Raw genomic sequence first — 27,516 nt, 5'->3', positions numbered from 1 at the left:
AAAAAATGATTGTGGCGAAAAATGCAAACAGCAATAATAAAACATAATATAATCAATAATTCATCGAATAATTGTAAATCGACATTCTGAAAAATAATAGAATACATGATATTTAAGATATAGACATAATTATGTTTTTTTTTTATGTCTACTAAAATTTACTTCCATGTTAACTGAATCACAAAAATCGTGTACAGACAATAAAAATACTAAATCTATTGTTAAAAAACAATGTCACAAAAATGTACATAATTTACCTAAAATGCTGTCATTGTGAGGCGAAGAAGACGTCTACGTGTGGAAGTCATGTTTACACAACTTGCAATGTTTAAACAGTCACTTGAAACACCTGCCAAGTCAGCGAACAAACTGTAAAACTCATCTCTTACTCCAAAATACATTTCCCAATAGTTACCAAATGGCTGCTACCTGGAGTTAATGTGCTTTTTTTCAAATCCTGCCAATATATTTTTGTCTGGTAAAGTAAAAACAAGTGAAACGCCCACTATGAATCTAATCGAATATGTTGTGCGATTCAGAATCGATTCTCATTTTTTAAAAAAATTGATTTTTTGGGGGGGATTTTTTTTTTTTTTTTAAATCAATCCAACAAACCACCACACAGCAATACCATAACAATGCAATCCAATTCCAAAACATAACCTGACCCAGCAACACTCAGAACTGCAATAAACAGAGCAATTGAGAGGAGACAAACACGACACAGAAAAAAACAAAAGTAGTGAAACAAAAATTAATATTATAAACAACAGTATCAATATTAGTTATAATTTCAGCATAGCAGTGATTAAAAATCCCTCATTGACATTATCATTAGACATTTATAAAAAATAAAAAAAGAACAATAGTGTCACAGTGGCTTACACTTGCATCGCATCTCATAAGCTTGACAACACACTGTGCCCAATGTTTTCACAAAGATAAAATAAGTCATATTTTTTGTTCGTTTAATAGTTAAAACACATTTACATTATTGCAATCAGTTGATAAAACACTGTGCTTTAAAATTATTTAAAAAAAATGTTTTTAATCTACTACTCTGCTAGCATGTCAGCAGACTGGGGTAGATCCTGCTGAAATCCTATGTATTGAATGAGTACAGAATCGTTTTGAATCGGAAAAATATCGTTTTTGAATCGTGAATCGCGTTGAATCGAAAAAAATCAATGCATTATCGAATCGCGACCCCAAAAATCGATATTGAATCGAATCGTGGGACACCCAAAGATTCGCAGCCCTAATATATCATGTTTATCGTTTATTATATATCACCCAGACCTGTCATCCCTCAACAAGCGCAGTGAAATTATACCAGCATGCCGTCACAGACGGAAACACCCCTTAGGTAACACATGAGCCAATCACCAAGCCCCTACGCCTGCCTGTACCTACCCACTCTGTGCCCTATATAAACCATGGTATGTGAATGCTTCCATTAAAATCTCCTGACGATTGAGGGAACCCCTCATGAAACTGTTCTGTAGAGATGAAGTAGTCTTGTGATTTTTCCCCACATATATATATATATATATATATATATATATATATATATATATATATATATATATATATATATATATATATATATATATATATATATATATGTTCATAATAATAGCTGTGTGTTTAAAAAGGTGAGTAAACCTCAAAATTCTTCAAATACATTTTAATTTAAAGAATAAAAATCGGTGCGGCGTCTTCAGTAATGCGGACGTTGTACCGATCCGTTGTGGTGAAGAAGGAGCTGAGCCGGAAGGCAAAGCTCTCAATTTACCGGTCGATCTACGTTCCCATCCTCACCTATGGTCATGAGCTTTGGGTCATGACCGAAAGGATAAGATCACGGGTACAAGCGGCCGAAATGAGTTTCCTCCGCCGTGTGGCGGGGCTCTCCCTTAGAGATAGGGTGAGAAGCTCTGCCATCCGGGAGGAACTCAAAGTAAAGCCACTGCTCCTTCACATCGAGAGGAGCCAGATGAGGTGGTTCGGGCATCTGGTCAGGATGCCACCCGAACGCCTCCCTAGGGAGGTGTTTAGGGCACGTCCAACCGGTAGGAGGCCACGGGGAAGACCCAGGACACGTTGGGAAGACTATGTCTCCCGGCTGGCCTGGGAACGCGTCGGGATCCCCCGGGAAGAGCTAGACGAAGTGGCTGGGGAGAGGGAAGTCTGGGTTTCCCTGCTTAGGCTGTTGCCCCCGCGACCCGACCTCGGATAAGCGGAAGATAATGGATGGATGGATGGGAACAAAAATCTATTGGGGACACTGCACATTCAATTTCAAAGTCATACAATTAGAAAAAAGTAATTGAATTTTATAATATTTTACAGAAAGTCAATAAATATAAAACCAAAAAATAGCAGTGCTGACACATTTCTTTACAAAACTAAAATTTACTGTATAAACTAAGAAAGGCTTGCATATTCAACTTTCTTGAGAATCATTAACAAATATTTAGTTGCATAACCAGGGTTTCTGATAACTGTTTCACATCCGTGGCACATGGAGTCCACCAACTTCTGGCACCGGTCAACAGGTATTGCAGCCCAGGACAATTGTACTATGTTCCACAATTCCTCTGCATTTCTTGGCTTTGCCTCATGAACAGCATTTTTTATGTCAGCCCAAAAGTTTTCAATGGGATTAAGGTCTGGGAATTGTGCTGGCCACTCCATTACTTGTGGGTTCTTCCGAGGATGTTGTAGTCGTAATGATTTGTGCAGTCCTTTGAGACATTTGTGATTTGGGGCTATATAAATAAACATTGATTGATTGATTGATTGATACTTGAATTCTGCTTGTCTGAAACCATGATTTTGCTGGCTTGCTGGTGTGTTTGGGGTCATTGTCTTGTTGAAACACCCATTTCAAGGGCATTTCCTCTTCAGCATACGGTAACATGACTTCTTCCAGTATTCTGATGTACTCAAACTGATCCATGATTCCTGGTATGCGATAACTAGGACCAACACCATAGTAGGAGAAACACCCCCATACCATGATGTTTGCACCACCATGCTTCACCGTCTTCACTGTGTACTGGGGCTTGAATTCAGTGTTTGCAGGACATCTGACAAACTGTCTGTGGCCCTTAGACCCAAAAAGAAAAATCTTACTCTCATCAGTCCACAAAATATTACACCATTCCTTTTTAGGCCAGTCATTGTGTTCTTTACCAAATTGTAATCGCTTCAGCACATGTCTTTTTTTTAACAATGGAACTTTACAAGGGCTTTTTACTGTAAGCTTGGCTTCATATAGACATGGTCAGATTGTTACAATACTCACAGGCCATCTTAGATCTTCTTTGATCCTCCTGGAGCTGATCATTAGTTGAGCCTTTGCCATTTTGGTTATTCTCTAACCAATTCCAATAGTCGTTTTTCTTTTTTTTCATTGCCTTTCTGGTTTTGGCTGCCATTTTAAAGCGTTTGATATCATTTTAGCTGAACATCCTATCATTTTTTGCACTTCTTTATAGGTTTTCCCCTCTTTTATTAATTTCTTAATCAAGGAATGCTCTTCTTCTGAACAGTGTCTGGAACAACCCATTTTACTCTGTTTTTTAAGGACAAATGCACAGCCAGCATATAAAGCGTCAGTTGTCTTGATCCATAAATAAGGGCCACCTATTAAACACCTTTTTTTTTTCACATACTCAATGAACTCACTAATTGAACTCAGCAATGATATTTTTTTTTAACGCGCCCCTTTCAGTAAATGATTCAGTTTCACAGAATCAGCAGCATGCATGTCATGCCTGTTGGGTCTGTTGGTTTTCTATACCTTTACTAAACCTTCTAGAAACGTACTTGCAGTGTAGAAGTTGAAATTCTAACAAAAACGGTGATTTATTTTGCTAGTGATGTGGGACTGCTATTATTTTGAACACAACTGTATATATATATATATATGCATATATACACACACACATATATATATATATATATATATATATATATATATATATATATATATATATATATATAAACACACATATATGTAAGTGTATATACATATATACGCACACACACACACACACACACACACACACACTTCCACAAACACACACAAAGTATTAGCTTTCTGGCTTTTTTCGGGGGTAATGTGTTCAGCGGAGGAGGATGTCTGAGTGAGATACAGGTAGCATGATGACTTGTAACTTTACCTCCTCAGCGGAGATAAGTCTCACACACACACACACACACACACACACACACACACACACACATACAGTGCGCGCATGCACACGCACACGCACGATATGGTTGGCAACACTGGCTGGTGGTAAGTGCCTGATAGCATCAGAGCCAGTCAGGAAATTAACTTGTGATGCGGTCTATAGGGAAAACAAGATGATGTATGTTTCCTCATGAATTAACATAAGGTTCAGCACACACTCATCCTGCAAAGAGGAGGCCTGAGTGAAGTTGCCAACAGTTGAAATGTAGTCCGGACACAAAAACATCCCTCAAACAAGGGGCCAGATAATGGAGAAGACGGACGGGTGTATGGATAGAAGGATGGATGAGTAGATGGATTCATGGGTTAATGGTTGAAAGGATGGATAGATATCTGGGTTGGTGGATGGAGGCAGCAGGGTTTCCCTGAGATTGCCACTATCCATCCATCCATTTTCTACCGCTTATTCCCTTTCGGGGTCGCGGGGGGCGCTGGCGCCTATCTCAGCTACAATCGGGCGGAAGGCGGGGTACACCCTGGACAAGTCGCCACCTCATCGCAGGGCCAACACAGATAGACAGACAACATTCACACTCACATTCACACACTAGGGCCAATTTAGTGTTGCCAATCAACCTATCCCCAGGTGCATGTATTTGGAAGTGGGAGGAAGCCACTATTTATACATATTTATGTGGCGGTGGGGGCGTGGTTAATATGTCATCACCATATATAGGACGTAATGAGAATTTTGATTTGCAAAGATTCATCCATTCATCCATCCGCGGATGGGGGTGGGCAGTCTTTCCCAGCTGCACTCGGGCGGACGGCAGGGTAACACTCTGGAAAAGTCGCCACCTCATCACAGGGCCAACACCGGTAGACAAACAACCATTCACACACTAGGGCCAATTTAGTGTTGCCAATTAACCTATCCCCAGGTGTATGTCTTTATATTTTCTTTAAAAAGCCAAAACACATGTTTTGTGTACAAACCCCGTTTTCATATGAGTTGGGAAATTGTGTTAGATGTAAATATAAACGGAATACAATGATTTGCAAATCCTTTTCAACCCATATTCAATTGAATGCACTACAAAGACAAGATATTTGATGTTCAAACTGATAAACTTTATTTTTTTCTGCAAATAATAACTAACCTAGAATTTCATGGCTGCAACATGTGCCAAAGTAGTTGGGAAAGGGCATGTTCACCACTGTGTTACATCACCTTTTCTTTTAACAACACTCAATAAATGTTTGTGAACTGAGAAAACTAATTGTTGAAGCTTTGAAAGTGGAATTCTTTTCCATTCTTGTTTTATGTAGAGCTTCAGTCGTTCAACAGTCCGGGGTCTTTGCAGTCGTATTTAACGCTTCATAATGCGCCACACATTTTTGATGGGAGAAAGGTCTGGACTGCAGGCGGGCCAGGAAAGTACCCGCACTCTTTTTTTATGAAGCCACACTGTTGTAACACGTACTGAATGTGGCTTGGCATTGTCTTGCTGAAATAAGCAGGGGCGTCCATTAAAAAGACGGCGATTAGATGGCAGCATATGTTGTTCCAAAACCTGTATGTACCTTTCAGCATTAATGGTGCCTTCACAGATTTGTAAGTTACCCATGCTTTGGGCACTAATGCACCCCCATACCATCACAGATGCTGGCTTTTGAACTTTGCGTCGATAACAGTCTTGATGGTTCACTTCCCCTTCGGTCCGGATGACACAAAGTCGAAAATTTCCAAAAACTATTTGAAATGTGGACTCGTCAGACCTCAGAACACTTTTCCACTTTGCGCCAGTCCATCTTAAATTATCTCAGGCCCAGAGAAGCCGACGAGGTTTCTGGATGTTGATGATAAATGGTTTTTGCTTTGCATAGTAGAGCTTTAACTTGCACTCACAGATGTAGCGACAAACTGTATTTAGTGACAGTGGTTTTCTGAAGGGTTTTCTGAGCTCATGTGGTAATATCCTTTAGAGATTGATGTCGGTTTTTGATACAGTGCTGCCTGATCGAATATCACGGTTATTCAATGTTGGTTTCCGGCCATGCCGCTTACGTGGAGTGATTTTTCCAGATTCTCTGAACCTTTTGATGATATTATGAACCGTAGATGTTAAAATCCCTAAATTTCTTGCAATTTCACTTTGAGAAAAATTGTTCTTAAACTGTTTGACTATTTGCTCACGCAGTTGTGGACAAAGGGGTGTACCTCATCCCTTCCTTTCTTGTGAAAGACAGAGCATTTTTTGGGAAGCTGTTTTTATACCCAAACATGGGACCCACCCGTTCCCAATAAGCCTGCACACCTGTGGGATGTTCTAAATAAGTGTTTGATGAGCATTCCTCAACATTATCAGTATTTATTTCCACCTTTCCCAACTTCTTTGTCACGTGTTGCTGGCATCAAATTCTAAAGTTAATGATTATTTGCACACAAAAAATGTTTATCAGTTTGAACATCAAATATGTTGTCTTTGTAGCATATTCAACTGAATATGGGTTGAAAAGGATTTGCAAATCATTGTATTCCGTTTATATTTACATCTAACACAATTTCTCAACTCATACGGAAATGGGGTTTGGATATTTAAAAGCAATATAGTTATGGGACAGTGTGTCTTGGTTGATAGAGCGCCTGTGCTAGCAACATGAGGGTTCCTGGTTCGATCCCCAGCTTCCTAGTCACAACCATGGTATCCTTGAACAAGACACTTCACCCTTGCTACGGGTGGGTCGCGGTTAGGGCCTTGCATGGCAGCTCCCGCCATCAGTGTGTGAGTGTGTGTGTGAATGGTTGAATGTGAAAATAGTGTCAAAGCGCTTTGAGTACCTTGAAGGTACAAAAGCGCTATACAAGTATAAATCATTTACCATTTGCAGGAAAAATGTTGGCTCTAGTGCCGCTACCATAATACCAATACACAATAGACCAGCTCATTGACAAGGTGACCCAAAACAATCATTCACACTCACATTCATGTCTATGGACAATTTACATTCTCCAAATAACCTAATGTGAATGCCATATGCGGCCGCGAGGTGACATCGTACGCAAATATAGTGTTAGCTTTCACTTTTATGCTGATGACACCCAACTCTACATGCCCCTAAAGCTGAGCAGCCCGCTAGATTGTGGTCATCGTGAGGCGTGTCTAAATGAAATCAAACAATGGATGTCAAGCAACTTTTTGCATCTAAACGCTAAGAAAACGCAAATGTTGATTATCGTTCCTGCTCAACACCGACACTTATTTGATAAAAGCACCTTAATATTAAACAACCAAACAATTAAACAAAGCACCCTGGTAAAGAAACTGTGTATTATTTTTAACCCAACTCTTTCATTTGAGTCAAATATTAAGAGTGTTACTAAAAAAGCCTTCTTTCATTTACATAATATCGCTAAAACTCACCCCATTTTGTCCACCAGAGATCATTATTCGTGCGTGTGTTACGTATTATTTTCAGGTCTCCTTACGTCTAGCATTAAAAGATTACAGGTGGTATAAAATGCAACTGCTAGACTTTTGACAAGGACAACAACGTTTGATCATATTACGCCTATACTGGCTCACCTGCACCGGCTTCCTGTGCACTTAAGATGTGACTTTAAAGGCCTACTGAAATCAGATTTTCTTATTTAAACGGGGATAGCAGGTCCATTCTATGTGTCAAACTGGATCATTTTGCGATATTGCCATATTTTTGCTGGAAGGATTTAGTAGAGAACATCCACGATAAAGTTCGCAACTTTTGGTTGCTAATAGAAAAGCCCTGCCTTTACCGGAAGTCGCAGACAATGACGTCACTCCCTCACATCCTCACATTGTTTTTAATGGGAGCCTCCAACAAAAAGAGCTACTCGGACTGAGAAAACGACAATTAATTTAAGCGAGGATGAAAGATTCGTGTTTGAGGATATTGATAGCGACGGACAAGGAAAAAATAAAAATAAATAATAATCAAGATTAATAAAAAAAACGCGATTGCATTGGGACGGATTCAGATGTTTTTAGACACATTTACTAAGGTAATTCTGGGAAATCCCTTATCTTTCTATTGTGTTGCTAGTGTTTTAGTGAGTTAAATAGTACCTGCTAGTCGGAAGGGTGTGTCCACGGGTGTCTTGAGGCCAGTGCCTGATGGAAGTCGACGGCAGCTGTATGGACGGCACAAGCTCAGCTGATCTCCGATAAGTGGCAAATTTTTAACCACAATTTTCTCACCGAAAACTGCTGGTTGACATTTGGTCGGGATCCATGTTCGCTTGACCGCTCTGATCCATAGGAAAGCTTCACCTCCGGGAATTTTAAACAAGGAATCGCCGTGGGTTAATGTGGCTAAAGGCTAAAGCTTCCCAACTCCATCTTTCTATTTTGACTTCTCCATTATTAATTGAACAAATTGCAAAAGGTTCAGCAACACAGATGTCCAAAATACTGTGTAATTATGCGGTTAAAGCAGACGACTTTTAGCTGTGTGTGTGCGCAGCGCTAATTCCTTACACTCCGTGACGTCACGCGTACGCGTACATCATCATTCCGCGACATTTTCAACAAGAAACTCCCGGGAAATTTAAAATTGCAATTTAGTAAACTAAAAAGGCCGTATTGGCATGTGTTCCAATGTTAATATTTCATCATTGATATATAAACTATCAGACTGAGTGGTCGGTAGTAGTGGGTTTCAGTGGGCCTTTAAGGTTTTACTACATATATATAAAATACTAAACGGTCGAGCTCCATTTTATCTTGCTGATTGTATTGTACTATATGTCCAGGACAGAAATCTGGCTTACTAGGGATTTCTACAGCCCCCCGCAAAAAATATGTGGGCTATATAGCGTTTTCTATTCGGGCTCCAGTACCCTGGAGTGCCCAAACCATAACAGTTAGAGATGCTACCTCAGTAGAAGCATTCAAGTCTTTTGTATACCCGAGCCTCTAAATACGGCTCTTTTTAGACCAGTGGATATGCCGTCACTCTTTCTGCTCTGCTCCCCTTTACTGCGTGGAGTGTTTATCAGGTGGCCACAGATCAGTTTCCACGGAGGAGGCACTAGCTGTTCTAAGTCGGGACACAGAATGGACCACTCCTCTTTGCATCAGTTGGTGACGTCTCTGCGCTGCTGACTAGTTTACACTGCTGGCCTCACTATGAACTGGACTCTCACGTTATCAACTGTATCCCCTAGGCCACTGGTTCTCAAATGGGGGTACGCGTACCCCTGGGGGTACTTGAAGGTATGCCAAGGGGTACGTGAGAATTTTTTTTTAATATTGTAAAAATAGCAACAATTCAAAAATCATTTATAAATATATTTATTGAATAATACTTAAACAAAATATGAATGTAAGTTAATAAACTGTGAAGAGAAATGCAACGATGCAATATTTAGTGTGAACAGCTAGACTTTTTGTGGACATGTTCCATAAATATTGATGTTAAAGATTTATTTTTTTGTGAAGAAATGTTTAGAATGAAGTTGATGAATCCAGATGAATCTCTATTACAATCCTCATAAAGGGCACTTTAAGTTGATGATTACTTCTATGTGTAGAAATATTTCTTTATAGTTGAATCACTTGTTTATTTTTCAACAACTTTTTAGTTATTTTTATGTCTTTTTTCCAAATAGTTAATGAAAGACCACTACAAATGAGCAATATTTTGCCCTGTTGTACAATTTAATAAATCACAAACTGATTATAGACATAGTGCTGTATTTTACTTCTTCATCTTTTTTTCAACCAGAAATGCGTTGCTCTGATTAGTGGGTACTTGAATTAAAAAAATGTTCAGAGGGGGTACATCACTGAAAAAAGGTTGAGAACCACTGCCCTAGGCATCCATTGCACAAGTTGATTGAATGATTGATATTTTAAGTAAGCCTAAAATATGTAAACTGGAGTACCCGCAGAAAAAAGCCACACATGCGCACGGGAGTACAAGCATTGCACATTCCACACAGTGAGTCCAAACGGAAGTGTGAAAACACACACAGCGTAAATTAGACGTAATTGTCGGTAGTAATGGCAGAAGAATTAGGGTAGTTTAAACAGACTTGAACAATAAATGCACTACTTAACAGGAAATACATATAAAATAAAAGTTATTATGAAAGCGTGGCGGCATATCTCTTGCTGTGGTGGTGTGCCAAAAACCATTTTATGTAGAAGACACCCTGGGGAGGGAGAGATGAATGGATGGATGGATGGTGGAAGGATGATATATGGATAGAAGACAGACAGACAAGACAGACACTGCAGATAGATGGATGAATGGTCCAGTAAATAATTGTGAGATGTATAAAACCTCAAACCCTCCCTTCTCCAATAGAACGATTGAAGTGTGTCAACAGTGTTGGCTGTAATCTGTAGTAGGAAGCACATTGCTTGGCTTGGACTCCATGTATGCAGGACAAAGACATGGAGCAGTGGGAGGAAATCACAGTACCCTTTCCTCTTTCGCTCTCTTTTCCTCTCCCACTGAGCGTTGCACAACACGGCAGCAGAATCCACCTCCTCCCCGCCTGCATCAACACGTGCTATCACATTCACACTCCATTTGCGTTGCAAATGTGTTTATTATCTGCACAGACAAGTGTCGTGTTTGTGCTGCTTTGGCTTTGTACTCGTGCTGCAGATATGCTGGCTTGGTTTTCAGCCCAAACATGTTCGATAAATCACTTCAGACTTTACCAATACAAGAAGACCAAAGTGTCAAACAGGGAGCTGATATTAGGATATAAACTTTATTCACATAAAGTTAGCTAAGAGAATACACTAAGCCTTTGTTCCTTAAAGGCCTACTGAAACCCACTACTACCGACCACGCAGTCTGATAGTTTATATATCAATGATGAAATATTAACATTGCAACACATGCCAATACGGCCTTTTTAGTTTACTAAATTGCAGGGTGTACCCCGCCTTCCGCCCGATTGTAGCTGAGATAGGCGCCAGCGCCCCCCGCGACTCCAAAAGGGAATAAGCGGTAGGAAATGGATGGATGGATAAATTTCAATTTTAAATTTGCCGAGAGTTTTTTCTTGAAAACGTCGCGTAATGATGACGTGTACGCTTGACGTCACGGGCTGTTAGGAAGTATGAGTGCTGCGCACACACACAGCTAAAAGTCGTCTGCTTTAACGGCATAATTACACAGTATTTTGGAGATCTGTGTTGCTGAATCTTTTGCAATTTGTTCAATTAATATTGGAGAAGTCACAGTAGAAAGATGGAGTTGGGAAGCTTTAGCCTTTAACCACACAAACACACGGTGATTCCTTGTTTAAAATTCCTGGATGTGAAACTTTCCTATGGATCAGAGCGCGGTCAAGCCAACATGGATCCCTACCAAATGTCAACAAGCAGGTTTCGGTGAGAAAATTGTGGTTAAAAAGTCAGTTCTTACGGCAGAAAAGCTGAGCTTGTGCCGTCCATGAAGCTGCCGTCGACTCCCCTGAGACACTGCGAGTCAAGACACCCGTGGAGACGCTCTTCCGACTATCAGGTACTATTTAACTCACTAAAACACTAGCAACACAATAGAAAGATAAGGGATTTCCCAGAATAAACCTAGTAAATGTGTCTAAAAATATCAGAATCCGTCCCAATGCAATTGCGTTTTTTTTCTTTTTTCTAGTCCGTCGCTATCAATATCCTCAATCACGAATCTTTCATCCTCCCTGAAATTAATGGGGAAATCGTCGTTTTCTCCGTCCGAATAGCTGTTTTGGTTGGGGGCTCCCATCAAAATAAATGTGAATATGTGAGAAGCCATCAACATGTGACGTCATCATCTGCGACTTCCGGTAGAGGCAGGGTTTTTCTCCAGTTGCGAACTTCATCGTGGATCTTCTCTACTAAATCCTTTCAGCAAAAATATGGCAATATCGCGAAATGATCAAGTATGACACATAGAATGGACCTGCTATCCCCGTTTAAATAAGAAAATCTCATTTCAGTAGGCCTTTAAACTGCAAATATAAGGCAAACAATAACAAGCTTTACAGATTATGGAAAACAATACTTTTCAACAAAACATGAGAAAAATTTGATGATCTATTACTGCCTACATAACGTTAATATGTGGAGTAAAATCAATGAACAATCTGAATAAGTGACTTCAAAAAATGTACCAAATAACAACACAGTAGAGGCTTGTGTAACAAACTAACCTCCCCTTCTAGCATATGTATGTCCCTAACAACAGCAGTGAGCTTCTCTCATATGAAGGATCTTTGACTCATTCGCCTTTTGTAGCAATTGCACTCTTGTTATAAAGGTGACCTAAAAACAGCAGTGCACCGGTGTCATATAGGCCAGTGGTTCTCAACCTTTTTTCAATGATGTACCCCCTGTGAACATTTTTTTAATTCAAGTACCCCCTAATCCAGGGGTGTCCAAACTTTTTCAACTGACGGCCGCGGACTGAAAAATCAAATAATGCGGGGGCCATTTTGATATTTTTCTTTTTTAAAAGCAATACAATAGTTGTTGTTTTTTTACCTTTATGACTTTCCTCAAGTTTGGTCCCCGGTCTCCGGAAGGGTCTCATTAAAATGTTAGAAATAAGTCATAAATTATTATTTTTTTCAATTAACGCTTGAATCCCGAGATCAACTTCAAGTCTGTCTGTCGTTATAAAAAAGATTAAATTTTGTTTTTTATGTTTATGGCCTTTATGTCAAAAATCCTTATTTATATGGCAAACACACAAACTATGCAACATTTTCCCCCAAAACATTTCAAAGTGGAATATTTGACATGAAGTAATTGAAACCCTAAATAGGTCAATAATTCATAACAATAAAAAAAGAATAAGTGTTGAAAATAAGCCAAATGTATATTTATATTTTTTTACTTTTAACGTTTAGGCCTGTAGATCTCTTAATTATAAGATTTTATAATTTTTTTCATACTTTTTTGTTTGTTTGATGCCCTTTTTGTGAAAGAAAACTTTGTTTCGCACAAAATATGCAATATTATCCCCCCAAAATATTTGAAAGTGAAATTGTTCCAGTGAAGTAATTAGAGCCTTCAGCAGGTCAATAACAATCCGCATGGCAATTTTTGGCATTATTAGTGTCAACACTGCAACTTTTTCTTGTTACATGTCACTGTTTATTCTTTTATTACACTCTTTTATGTTTAAACTTTTTATTATAGTATTTTTTAGAATGGGACGGGGGCCATTAACAATTAGTTTGGGGGCCACAAATGGCCCTTGGGCCGTACTTTGGACATGCCTGCCCTATTTAGAGCAAAGCATTTTTGGTTGAAAAAAAGAGATAAAGAAGTAAAATACAGCACTATGTCATCAGTTTCTGATTTATGAAATTGTATAACAGAGCAAAAATATTGCTTATTTGTCGTGGTCTTTCTTGAACTATTTGGAAAAAAATATATAAAAATAACTAAAAACTTGTTGAAAAATAAACAAGTGATTCAATTACGAATAAACATTTCTACACATAGAAGTAATCATCAACTTAAAGAGCCCTCTTTGGGGATTGTAATAGAGATCCATCTGGATTCATGAACTTAATTCTAAACATTTCTTCAGAAAAAAATAAATCTTTAACATCAATATTTATGGAACATATCCACAAAAAATCTAGCTGTCAACACTGAATATTGCATTGTTGCATTTCTTTTCACAGTTTATGAACTTACATTCATATTTTGTTGAAGCATTATTCAATAAATATATTTATAAAGGATTTTTGAATTGTTGCTATTTTTAGAGTATTTTTTAAAAAAAATTCACGTCCCCCTTGGCATACCTTCAAGTACCCCCAGGGGTACGCGTACCCCCATTTGAGAACCACTGCTATAGAGGATCTTAGAACACCAGTTTTGCAACAGATCATTTAAAACAGCAGTGCACTCCTGTCACATGGAGGATCTCTGACTAGCATTTTTACAGCAGAGAACTACTGTCATATAGAAAATCTTTAAATGCTATTTTTAAAGCATATACCTAAAAATGTTGTTCGGGAGAATCTTTGATCCCTGTTTTTTTAGCAGATTCCCCAAAACAGCATTACTCACCTGTCATAAGAGAGGATCTTTGAATACTATTTTTAAACAGATTTCTAAAAAACAGTTTGCACTGCTGTTATATAGAGGATCTTTGGCTACTGTTTTTCAGCAAATTACAACAACTAAAAACAGCAGTGCTCTCTTGTCTAATAAAACATTGTTGAATACTCTTTTTTTCAAGCAGCACATTCCTGTCTTTCATGGGATCTCTGACGAGCATTTTTGTATAAAATTCTCAAAAACAGTAGAAAGCGTCATATGGAAGATTTTTGACTAACAATTTTTGCAACCGATTCCTAAAAAAATAGCGTAGTCCTGTCATATAGAACATCTGTGTAAACTATTTTTGAAGCAGATTTCTAAAAACAGCAGCACATTCCTGTCATTCAGGGGATCTCTGACAGGCATTTTTTCGTAGCAGATTCTCAAAAAAAGTAGAGCGCTGCTGTCATATAATGAATCTTTGAATACTCTTTCTGAAACAGATTTCTAAAAACAGCAGTGCACTTCTGTCATATGGAGACTAGCATTTTGCATAGATCACACCTGACATATGGAAGATCTTTGACTACCATTTTTTGCAGCAGACTCCAAAAAAAAGCGGTGCTCTCCTGTCATATAGAAAATATCTGAATACTATTTTGGAAGCAGATTCCTAAAAACAGCAGCGGATCCCGTCATTCAAAGGATATCTGAGAAGCATTTTTGCAGCAGATTCTCAAAAACAGCACTGTGCTGTTGTCATAAAGAAAATAATTGAAAATTATACTTTTGAAGCAGATTCTTTAAATCAGCCAAACATTCCTATTACTTATAGGATTTCTGAATACTATTTTGCAGCACATTCCGAAAAGCAGCAGCGTGGTACTGTCATTCAGAGGATTTCTGACAAGCCTTTTTGTATCCACTTCCTAAAAATAGCAGAACACTCCTGCCATATAGGCAATTTTGACTGCCATTTTTGCGGCAGATTTTTCAAAACAGCAGAACACTCCTATCATATATAGGATCTTTAAACACGATTTTTGCATCAGATTCCGAAAAAAAGCAGCGCAGTTATTCCCATGATCTCTGAAGCACATAACTTCTGTTATATAGAGGATCTTTGACTACTGTTTTTGCAGCAGATTCATAAAAACAGCAGAGCGTTTCCATCATGTGGGGTGGCGTGGCTCGATTGGAAGAGCGGCCTTGCCAACAACTTGAGGGTTCCAGGTTTGATCCCCGCCTCCGCCATTAGTGCCGTTGTGTACTTGGGCAAGACACTTCACCCACCTGCTCCCAGTGCCACCCACACTGATTTAAATGTAATTTGAGTTTCACTATGTAAAACTGCTTTAAATTATTAGAGAAAAGCGCTATATAAATATAATTAACTTCACTTCATTATATGAAGGAACTTTGACTAGCATTTTTGAACCAGAATCCTTAAAAACAGCGTAGTCCTATCGCATTGTTAATGATGGACTACCATTTTTTTGTAGCAGATTAAAAAGAAACAGCAGTGATCTATTGTCATATAGCATCTGTGTATACTATTTTTGAAGAATATTCCTAAAAAAACTACAGCACGGTCCTGTCTTTTAGAGGATCTCTCACTCGCATTTTTGCAGCAGATTCTCAAAAACAGCCGGGATCTTTTCATACTATTTTTCGCAGCATATTTTTCAAAACAGCCGGACACTCCTATCATATAGAGGAGTGGTTCTCAAATGGGGGCACGTGTACCCCTGGGGGTATTTGAAGGTATGCCAAGAGGTATGTGAGATTTTTCAAAAATATTCCAAAAATGGCAAAAATCCTTTATAAATGTATTTATTTAATAATACTTCAACAAAATATGAATGTAAATTCATAAACTATGAAAAGAAATGCAACAATGCAATATTCAGTGTTGACAGCTAGATTTTTTGTAGGCATTTTCCATAAATAATGATGTTAAAGATTTCTTTTTTTGTGAAGAAATGTTTAGAATTAAGTTCATGAATCCATATGGATCTCTATTACAATCCCCAAAGAGGGCACTTTAAGTTGATGATTACTTCTATGTGTAAAAATCTTTATTTATAATTGAATCACTTGTTTATTTTCCAACAAGTTTTTAGTTATTTTTATATCTTTTTTTCCAAATAGTTTAAGAAAGACCACCACAAATTAGCAATATTTTGAACTGTTATACAATTTAATAAATCAGAAACTGATGACATAGTGCTGTATTTTACGTCTTTATCTATGTTTTACAACCAAAAATGCGTTTAAAATTTTTTAAAAGTTAAAAAAATGTTCACAGGGGGCACATCACTGAAAAAAATGGTTGAGAACCACTGATATAGAGGATCCTTGAATACTGTTTTTGCACCATAGTCCTAAAAACAGCAGCTCAGTCCTGTCATTCAGAGGATCTCTAACTAGCATTGTAGCAGCAAAGCACTCCTGTCACATAGAAGATCTTTGATAAATGTTTTCTGCAGCAGATTCCTCAAAACAGCTTAGTGCTCCTATCATATAGGCCAGGGGTCGGCAAACCGCGGCTCTTTGATCACTCGGGTGTGGCTCAGTTGTTAACTTGCCGACGTCCCGAATTTGCCGGGAGATTTCTGACCTCAGTGCCTTTCCCTAAAATTGTCTGAGAAATGCATTCTGCGATTCTCACTCGGACAGCAACATTGAGGGCGGGCCATGATGGCATTACTCATAACATCTTCTTATATATGTAATCGTGCCCGCTGTTACACAACATTATGTGCGGGCCGGATGGTCCTGTATTGTGTAAAATCGCTATCACCATCTTTAGGCGATTGCAAGGCATAGTTGTTCAACAGCCATACAGGTTACACTTAGGGTTGTTATATAAACAACCATAACACTCTTACTAATATGAGCCACACTGTGAACCCACACCAAACAAGAATGAAAAACACATTTCGGGAAAACATCCGTACTGTAACACAACATAAACACAACATAACAAATACCCAGAATTCCATGCAACCCTGACTCTTCCCTCTACATCATAAAACCCGCTAGCACCAAACCACGCATTCCCCCCACCCCGCCCACCTCAACCGACGCAGGAGGGGAGAAGGTTGGGGGTGGTGGTAGCGGGGTGTATAATGTAGCCTGGAAGAGTCAGGGTTGCATGGGATTCTGGGTATTTGTTATGTTGTGTTTATGTTGTGTTACAGTGCGGATGTTTTCCCGAAATGTGTTTGTTATTCTTGCTTGGTGTGAGTTCACAGTGTGGCACATATTTGTAATAGTGTTAAAGTTCTTTAAACTGGCACCCTCAGCGTGACCTGTATGGCTGTTGAACAAGAATGCCTTGCAATCACATATGTGCGTCTGCAAAAGCCACATACAACACGTAACCTGACTGGTAAGCTGTTAGTACAAGATGTGTAGGGCATTAAAGACAGTGCCATCGTAGCACGCCCTTATATTTGTTGATTGAGTTTTACTCAGCAGACGTCCGAGGGAATAGTCATTCTGTAACCCGCGAGCCTCCCGGAAAAATCGTTAGGAATTGTATGCGTGATGCTAATCTGGGGCTTTCATGTAAAACTCACTGGCCGCACTAATATCAAATCTTCATATTTAATTGCGGGCCGCGTGTCTGAGACCCCTGGTTTATACATAGCACAAAGCAAAAAAAAAAACTCTGTGTACAGTGTTATTTCATCATAAATTTCAAGGTGGCTCCCATTATTTTCTTTATTTTGTGAAACGGGTCAAAATGGCTCTTTGAGTGGTAAAGGTTGCCGACCCCTGATATATATGCTCTTGCTTTATGCCCAAGAGCACATATTAGGAGATGAACTACACCAGGGCTCACCAGCACGGTGCCTGCGGGCATCAGGTAGCCTGCAAGGACCAGAAGAGTAGCCCGCTGGCCTGTTCTAAAAATAGCTCAAATAGCAGCACTTACCAGTGAGCTGCCTCTATTTTTTAAATTAAATTTATTTACTCGCAAGCTGGTCTCGCTTTGCTCAACATTTTTAATTCTAACAGAGACAAAACTCAAATAGAATTTGAAAATCCAAGAAAAAATTTTAAAGACTTGGTCTTCACTTGTTTAAATAAATTAATTTATTTTTTTACTTTGCTTCTTATAACTTTCAGAAAGACAATTTTAGAGAAAAAATACAACCTTAAAAATTATTTTTGGATTTTTAAACACATATAAATTTTTACCTTTTAAATTCCTTCCTCTTCTTTCCTGACAATTTAAATCAATGTTCAAGTATTTTTATTTTTTATTGTAAAGAATAACACATTTTAATTTAATTATTCATTTTAGCTTGTGTTTTTTCGATGAAGTATATTAGTGAAATATTTCTTCAAACTTATTATGATTAAAAATTTAAAAAAAATATTCTGGCAAATTTAGAAAATCTGTAGAATCAAATTTAAATCTTATTTCAGAGTCTTTTGAATTTCTCTTAAAATTTTTGTTCTGGAAAATCTAGAAGAAATAATGATTTGTCTTTGTTAGAAATATAACTTGGTCCAATTTGTTACATACTATAAGAAAGTGCAGATTGGATTTAACCTATTTAAAACATGTCATCAAAATTCAAAAATTAATCTTAATCAGGAAAAATTACTAATGATGTTCCATAAATTATTCTTTTTAATTTTTTCAGAAAGATTCGCATTAGCTACTTTTTGTCTTCATATTTTCGGTTGAATTTTGAATTTTAAAGAGTTGAAATTGAAGATAAACTATGTTTCAAAATGTAATTTTCTTTTTCGTGTTTTCTCCTCTTTAAACCGTTAAATTAAGTGTTTTTTCATCATTCTTTTTCTACAAAAAACCTTACGTAAAAGGAAAAAAAATGTACGATGGAATGACAGACAGAAATACCCTTATATGTATATATATATATATATATATATATATATATATATATATATATATATATATATATATATATATATATATATATATATATATATATATATATATATATATTAGGGACGGCGTGGCGCAGTGGGAGAGTGGCCGTGCGCAACCCGAGGGGCCCTGGTTCAAATCCCACCTAGTACCAACCTCGTCACGTCCGTTGTGTCCTGAGCAAGACACTTCACCCTTGCTCCTGATGGGTGCTGGTTGGCGACTTGCATGGCAGCTCCCTCCATCAGTGTGTGAATGTGTGTGTGAATGGGTAAATGTGGAAGTAGTGTCAAAGCGCTTTGAGTACCTTGAAGGTAGAAAAGCACTATACAAGTACAACCCATTTATCATTTATCATTTATATATATATTGGGCTTCACAGGGGCAGAGGGGTTAGTGCGTCTGCCTCACAATACGAAGGTCCTGCAGTCCTGGGTTCAAATCCAGGCTCGGGATCTTTCTGTGTGGAGTTTGCATGTTCTCCCCGTGAATGCGTGGGTTCCCTCCGGGTACTCCGGCTTCCTCCCACTTCCAAAGACATGCACCTGGGGATAGGTTGATTGGCAACACTAAAATTGGCCCTAGTGTGTGAATGTGAGTGTGAATGTTGTCTGTCTATCTGTGCTGGCCCTGCGATGAGGTGGCGACTTGTCCAGGGTGTACCCCGCCTTCCGCCCGATTGTAGCTGAGATAGGCGCCAGCGCCCCCCGCGACCCCGAAAGGGAATAAACGGTAGAAAATGGATGGATGGATATATATATATATATATATATATATATATATATATATATATATATATATATATATGTCTTGATTGGATTATCCAGAGAATAGTGCTCGATACCGTGGTAGAGCGCAATATGTAGGTGTGGGAAAAATCGCAAGACTACTTCATCTCTACAGAACTGTTTCATGAGGGGTTCCCTCAATCCCCTGATGATTGAGGGAACCCCTCATGAAACAGTTCTGTAGAGATGAAGTAGTCTTGTGATTTTTCCCACACCTACATATATATATATATATATATATATACATACATATATATATATATATATATATATACATATATATATATATATATATATATATATATATATATATATATATATATATATATATCGATTTATTTATTAAAGGTAAATTGAGCAAATTGGCTATTTCTGGAAATGTATTTAAGCGTGTATCTAACTGGTAGCCCTTCGCATTAATCAGTACCCAAGAAGTAGCTCTCGGTTTCAAAAAGGTTGGTGACCCCTGTACTACACAATGTGTCCTGATTGTTATTGTTATGATTGTTGGAATGTGCAAGCGATCTTTGATTTGTGCAAAAATGCTGGAAGTCCATTCCAAACTAAAGTCCCCCTGCAAGGCGGCTAAAGCTGAAAGATGTGTGGCCATCAAATTTTAATTATGTTATTGCTGATGTTCCGGAGCACACACACACGTAGGTAGGTAGGTAACAGACACACAGCAGTCAGTAGATGTAACACGATAGCGACACACAACCATAGCTGTTGAACATGACAACAACATCCATGCTCAAGCTCTGACAGCTAACTTCCACTACTCACCGTGCCTTGAAACGCTTGTCAAATACGCTCCGATTTGACGAGCACAACGGTCCAGAAGGCGCTCCAAGCGGCTTAAAAGGACCTGAAAGATTTCGCCGACGTTGTCAGACCGTTTTTCGCTGTCTTTTCCGCTCGCTATCCCCGCCTGGATGAGTCTTTCCTGGACGCTTCTCGCCGCCCCCACCAAGTCTGCCAGCTCTTCCACAGGCGGCTTCCCCGGTGCGCGGTCGCGCTGATGACGTCAGGACGCACGAGCGCGTCCCCGAGACGTAGCCACGCTCCCTCATAGCGTCCATCCCTCCCCCCGCTCCCCCCCACAGCTGAGCTGAAAAGCTAACTAGCTCAGTGGTTCTCAACCTTTTTTCAGTGATGTGATGTACCCCCTGTGAACATTTTTTTATTTCAAGTACCCACTAATCGGAGCAAAGCATTTTTGGTTGAAAAAAAAGAGATAAAGAAGTAAAATACAACACCATGTCATCAGTTTTTGAATGAATGAATGAATGAATGGTTTAATTTGAGCCATGCAAACAAAACAAAATAATGACATAAAATACAAAAGAAATATATATATACACATTATATTTACACCTACATTGTAAACATTACATGTGACTAATCTTTTGTAGATGTCAAGATTGGCTCAAAAGGGAGTGGGAAGAAGTAAACGTATTAGGTCCCATACATATATAATATATATATATATATACAATATATAATACAATAATATATATAATATAATTCAATTCAGTGGTTGCTGCGTAGATGCTATAGATTATCTATATATATATATATATATATAATACATTTAAATTCACACACACTTACATTTATACATATGCACACACAAATATATATACACATACACACATATATACACACACATATATACAAATTTATATATAATATATATATATACATATACATACATACAATACATACATATACACACATAAGCACATATATACACACATGCATATACCCAAAATACACACATATCCATCATATATATACACACCATATAAATACTATATATATATAATAGTATATATAATATGCACTTTTGTCTATACATTATTAACAGTTTCTGATTCATTAAATTGTATAACAGTGCAAAATGTTGCTCATTTGTCGTGGTCTTTCTTTAACTATTTGGAAAAAAAGATATAAATATAACTAAAAACTTGTTGAAAAACAAACAAGTGATTCAATTATAAATAAAGATTTCTACACATTTGGCCCTGCGATGAGGTGGAGATTTGTCCAGGATGTACACCGCCTTCCGCCCGATTGTAGCTGAGATAGTCATCAGCGCCCCCCGTGACCCCAAAGGGAATAAGCTGTAGAAAATGTATGGATGAATGGAATCCTACACATAGAAGTAATCATCAACTTAAAGTGCCCTCTTTGGGGATTGTAATAGAGATCCATCTGGATTCATGAACTTAATTCTAAATATTTCTTCACAAAAAAAGAAATCTTTAACATCAATATTTATGGAACATGTCCACAAAAAAAATCTAGCTGTCAACACTGAGTATTGCATTGTTGTATTTTTTTTTACAGTTTATGAAATTACATTCATATTTTGTTGAAGTATTATTCAATAAATATATTCATAAAGGATTTTTTAAATTGTTGCTATTTTTAGAATATTTAAAAAAAATCTCACGTACCCCTTGGCATACTTTCAAGTACGCCCAGGGGTACGCGTACCCCCATTTGAGAACCACTGGTCTAGCTCAGGGGTCACCAACCTTTTTGAATCCAAGAGCTACTTCTTGGGTACTGATTAATGCAAACGGCTACCAGTTTGATACACACTTAAAAAATTTTGCCAGAAATAGCCAATTGGCTCAATTTACCTTTTATATAAATCTATGTATATGTAAAAAAAAAAAAAAAAAAAAGGGGTATTCCTCTTTGTCATTGTATCGTACATTTTTTTTCCTTTCACGGAAAGTTTTTTATAAAGAATAAATGATTTAAAAAAAACACTTAATTGAACGGTTTAAAAGAAGAGAAAACGGGGAAAAAAAAGAAAATTAAATTTTGAAACATAGTTTGTCTTCAATTTCGACTCTTTAAAATTCAAAATTCTAACGAAAAAAAGAAGTGCCGCCGGGGCGCTAATTAATTTTAAACCTTTTCTCACTCCTGCGCTCACCAAAGGCATGCGGTAAAAGTAAACATGCACTAATCATTTTAAAACCTTTTCTCACTCCTGCGCTCACCAAAGGCATGCGGTAAAAGTAAGCATGCGCTAATTATTTTAAAACCTCTTCTCACTCCTGCGCTTACCAAAGGCATGCGGTAAAAGTAAGCATGCGCTAATTATTTTAAAACCTCTTCTCACTCCGGCAATTACCAAAGGTATGCAGTAAAAAATTAAGTGTGATGTAAGCTTGGACCTTAAATCCTACTGAATAGCTCTTAATCTTCTTCCCTTTATGCGATTTCATATTACCGGTATTGAAATCAGCCTTCTCCATTTTGAAAATGATGACGGGTAAGTGTCACTCTTGACGTCACGAGTTTGACCAGGCGGTAATACTAAGCATGCGCTAATTTTTTTGCGAAGCGAGTTTGACCCGGCAGTAATTCAAGGCAGGCGCATAATATATGCCCTGCAGCAATTCAAGGAAATACGGTATATATAAAAAATGGGTATTTCTGTCTGTCATTCCGTCGTACATTTTTTTTCCTTTCACGGAAAGTTTTTTATATAGAATAAATGATGAAAAAAACACTTAATTGAACGGTTTAAAAGTGGAGAAAACCGAAAAAAAATTAAAATTAAATTTTGAATCATAGTTTTATCTTCAATTTCGACTCTTTAAAATTCAAAATTCAACCAAAAAAAAGAAGAGAAAAACTAGCTAATTTGAATCTTTTTGAAAAGATTTAAAAAATAATTTATGGAACATCATTAGTAATTTTTCCTGATTAAGAATAATTTTAAAATGTTGATGACATGTTTTAAATAGGTAAAATCCAATCTGCATTTTGTTAGAATATATAACAAATTGGACCAAGCTATATTTCTAACAATGACAAATCATTATTTCTTCTAGATTTTCCGGAACAAATATTTCAAAAGAAATTCAAAAGACTTTGAAATAAGATTTAAATTTGATTCTAAAGATTTTCTACATTTGCCAGAATATTTTTATTTTTATTTTAATCATAATGAGTTTCAGGAATTATTTCACAAATATTTATTATCCATCCATCCATTTTCTACCGCTTATTCCCTCTTGGGGTCGCGGGGGGGCGCTGGCGCCTATCTCAGCTACAATCGGGCGGAAGGCGGGGTACACCCTGGACAAGTCGTCAACTCATCGTATTTATTATTCTTTACAAAAAAAAAAAAATACTCAAACATTGATTTAAATTTTCAGGAAAGAAGAGGAAGAAATTTAAAAGGTGAAAAGGTATATGAGTTTAAAAATCCTAAAATCATTTTTAAGGTTGTATTTTTTTCTCTAAAATTGTCTCTGAAAGTTATAAGAAGCAAAGTTAAAAAACAAATGAATTTATTTAAACAAGTGAAGACAAGTATTTAAAATATTTTCTTGGATTTTCAAATTCTATTTGAATTTTGTCTCTCCTAGAATTAAAAATGTTGAGCAAAGCGAGACCAGCTCGCTAGTAAATAAATACAATTTAAAAAATAGAGGCAGCTCACTGGCAAGTGCTGCTATTTGAGCTATTTTTAGAACAGGCCAGCGGGCTACTCATATGGTCTTTACGGGCGACCTGGTGCCTGCGGGCACCGCGTTGGTGACCCCTGGTCTAGCTATAGCATTGTCAATTTTGTGGGGTTATCTTTGTTTTTTGTGACATTTTCTCTTAGCAATGGGTTCCCATAGCACCATTCAGTGTAGACGTTAATGTAATGTTTGTACAAGCACCATTATTATCTAACAATGGTATGAAACACTATTAATGTCGCCATGTGACCAGGGTACGTAAACAGGCGGCCTGTGGGCCAAATACAGTCCGTGAAAGACATCAGAGCAGCCTGTGAGTTCAGTTTAAACCTTTTTTTTGTTTTACCATTTCTAAGTATACAACTTGTTTCAAAAAGAGGTTTGATGACTGTGATAGCGTGTTGCGTAAAGTAATACTTAAAGGGGAACTATTTTTGAATGTTGCCTACCATTCACATAGACCAGTGGTTCTCAAATGGGGTTACGCGTACCCCTGGGGGTTCTTGAAGGTATGCCAAGGGTACCTGAGATTTTTCAAAAATATTCGAAAAATAGCAACAATTAAAAAATCCTTTAGAAATATATTTATTGAATAATACTTGAACAAAATATGAATGTAAGTTCATAAAATGTGAAAGGAAATACAACAATGCAATATTCAGTGTTATCAGCTAGATTTTTTGTGGACATGTTCCATAAATATTGATGTTAAAGATTTCTTTTTTTGTGAAGAAATGTTTAGAATTAAGTGGATCTCTATTACAATCCCCAAAGAGGGCACTTTAAGTTGATGATTACTTTTGTGTAGAAATCTTTATTTATAATTGAATCACTTGTTTATTTTTCAACAGTTTTTAGTTATTTTTATGATTTTTTCCAAATAATTCAAGAAAGACCACTACAAATAAGCAATATTTTGCACTGTTATACAATTTAATAAAACAGAAACTGATGACGTAGTGCTGTATTTTACTTCGTTATCTCTTTTTTTCAACCAAAAATGCTCTGCTCTGATTAGGGGGTACTTGAATTAAAAATATATTTACAGGTGGTACATCACTGAAAAAAGGTTGAGAACCACTGACGTAGACTGACCATATGTCCTCTTTTGTGGGACTGTCCGGGGTGTCCGGGCGGGGTTTCTTAAATGCCTCAAATGTCTGGCATTTGGTGTCAAGATTGTGTGAATTTTAATGTATGTCCAGGGTTGAGAGGGGTTAAAAACAAAACAATTTGTGAAGATGTGTGCATGCAGCAACATTCGTGAGGTAGGGGCAGAGCCAAAGAGAGAGGTAGTAGAATGAGTGTTAATCAAAGCATACTTGGTCAACAGGTGGCGGCCCGGAATTTTTTATTCATTTTTATTAAAAAAAATAAATGAATAAAATATTTATTTTTTATTAAATCAACATAAAAAACACAATATACACTTACAATTAGTGCACCAACCACAAAAACCACCCTTTTTCATGACGAAAACGTCCCTTTTTCATGACAAAGAAAAAAATAGATAAAATTATTAAGCGTTGACCGGTCCGCGGATACAAAAAGGTTGGGGACCACTGCCTTAAAGGTCTACTGAAACCCACTACTACCGACCACGCAGTCTGATAGTTTATACATCAATGATGAAATATTAACATTGCAACACATGCCAATACGGCCTTTTTAGTTTACTGAATTACAATTTTAAATTTCCCGCAAGTTTCTTATTGAAAACGTCGCGGAATGATGATGCGTACGCGTGACGTCACGGACTGTCAGGAAATATTAGCGCTGCACCACTAGCGGCGAAATGTTGTCTGCTTTAATCGCATACTTACACAGTATTTTAGACATCTGTTTTGCTGAATCTTTTGCAATTTGTTCATTTAATAATGGAGACTAAAAAGAACAATGCTGTTGGTGGAAAGCGGTAGATTGCAGCCGGTGTTTCTTTGTTTGTTGTGAAGCATAGCGGTCAAGCGAACATGTTTTCTCTACGTCAACCAGCATGTTTTTGGATGGGGTAATTGTGATATATATATATCTTACCGGAGACATCATTAGTTTATTCGTCATCCTGCAGCAGCTGTCAAAAAAGGCAGCTGTGAGCTTGGGTCCTCGGCTTTTCTCTGAGACATCCGACCTCGAGCTATGTCTTTACAATCTTTAAAATCTCACTAAAACACTATAAAAACAATAAGCAGATAAGGGATCTTCCAGAATTATCCTTGTAAATGTGTCTAATTACATTTGAAACGCTCACACTGCCGCCGCCCGGAGCAGTCGCTTTTTTTTCTTCTTCTAGTCCTTCACTATCAATATCCTAATTCACGGATCTTTCATCCTTGCTCAAATTAATGGGGAAATTGTCGCTTTCTCGTTCCGAATTGTTCTTACTGCTGGTGGCTCCCATTATAAACAATGTGAATATGTGTGGAGCCCTGCAACTTGTGACGTCACGCGCACATAATTCCGGTAAAGTCAGGGCTTTTCTGTTAGCGACCAAAAGTTGCAAACTTTATCGTCGATGTTCTCTACTAAATCCTTTCAGCAAAAATACGGCAATATCGCGAAATGATCAAGTATGACACATAGAATGGACCTGCTATCCCCGTTTAAATAAGAATATCTCATTTCAGTAGGCCTTTAAAGAGAAACCAAACGATTTATGATCATAGTGAATAATCACAGGTTATATTACTATTGATTTGAACTCACATTCCTGCATATTCATATTGAATTTGTCGGCAATTTTTTGTAAATAAGAAATTCATTAAAAATTCACACTTATAAATATTTTAGGGGGGGGGGCTTATAATAATAAAAACTTTTGCCCCCTTAAAATATGCCTAATAATTCCCATGATATCAGCATTTAACTTAAAAAAAAGGATATGTTCAAGTTTTCATCACATATTTCCTATTTTCCAATTTTTTGTGACCTTTTGTAAAATAAGTACTATTTTTTTTTTCACCTGTCAGTTTGCTCTTTCCCTCCTTCACTTTTGCTCCCTGCCTCAAGTGTGTGATGTTCCTGCACGGCGTTAATGTATTCACAACAGACAGCATTACATACTGTGTCAGCATTT

General features: G+C 37.4%; 1 protein-coding gene across 17 annotated transcripts in view; it reads right to left on the bottom strand.

Moving 5' to 3' along the window:
* LOC133560140 (ELKS/Rab6-interacting/CAST family member 1-like) overlaps positions 1 to 20,977 on the bottom strand; it is a 203,892-nt gene extending 182,915 nt beyond the window's left edge. For 5 of the 17 annotated variants that reach the window (XR_009808393.1, XM_061912313.1, XM_061912320.1 and 2 more), the window contains exon 1: positions 20,731 to 20,973. The gene's annotated coding sequence lies outside the window, so the exon portion shown is untranslated. Of the gene's footprint in view, positions 1 to 20,730 lie in introns of all 17 variants that reach the window. The other 12 variants (XR_009808391.1, XM_061912314.1, XM_061912319.1 and 9 more) reach the window with 5 other exon arrangements.
* Positions 20,978 to 27,516: the final 6,539 nt, after the last annotated feature.

This window comes from Nerophis ophidion, linkage group LG10, assembly GCF_033978795.1.
Source record: "Nerophis ophidion isolate RoL-2023_Sa linkage group LG10, RoL_Noph_v1.0, whole genome shotgun sequence".
Lineage (NCBI taxonomy): Eukaryota > Metazoa > Chordata > Actinopteri > Syngnathiformes > Syngnathidae > Nerophis > Nerophis ophidion.
Note: the sequence above shows the minus strand (reverse complement) of the source record. Positions and strands in the feature narration are given on the sequence as shown.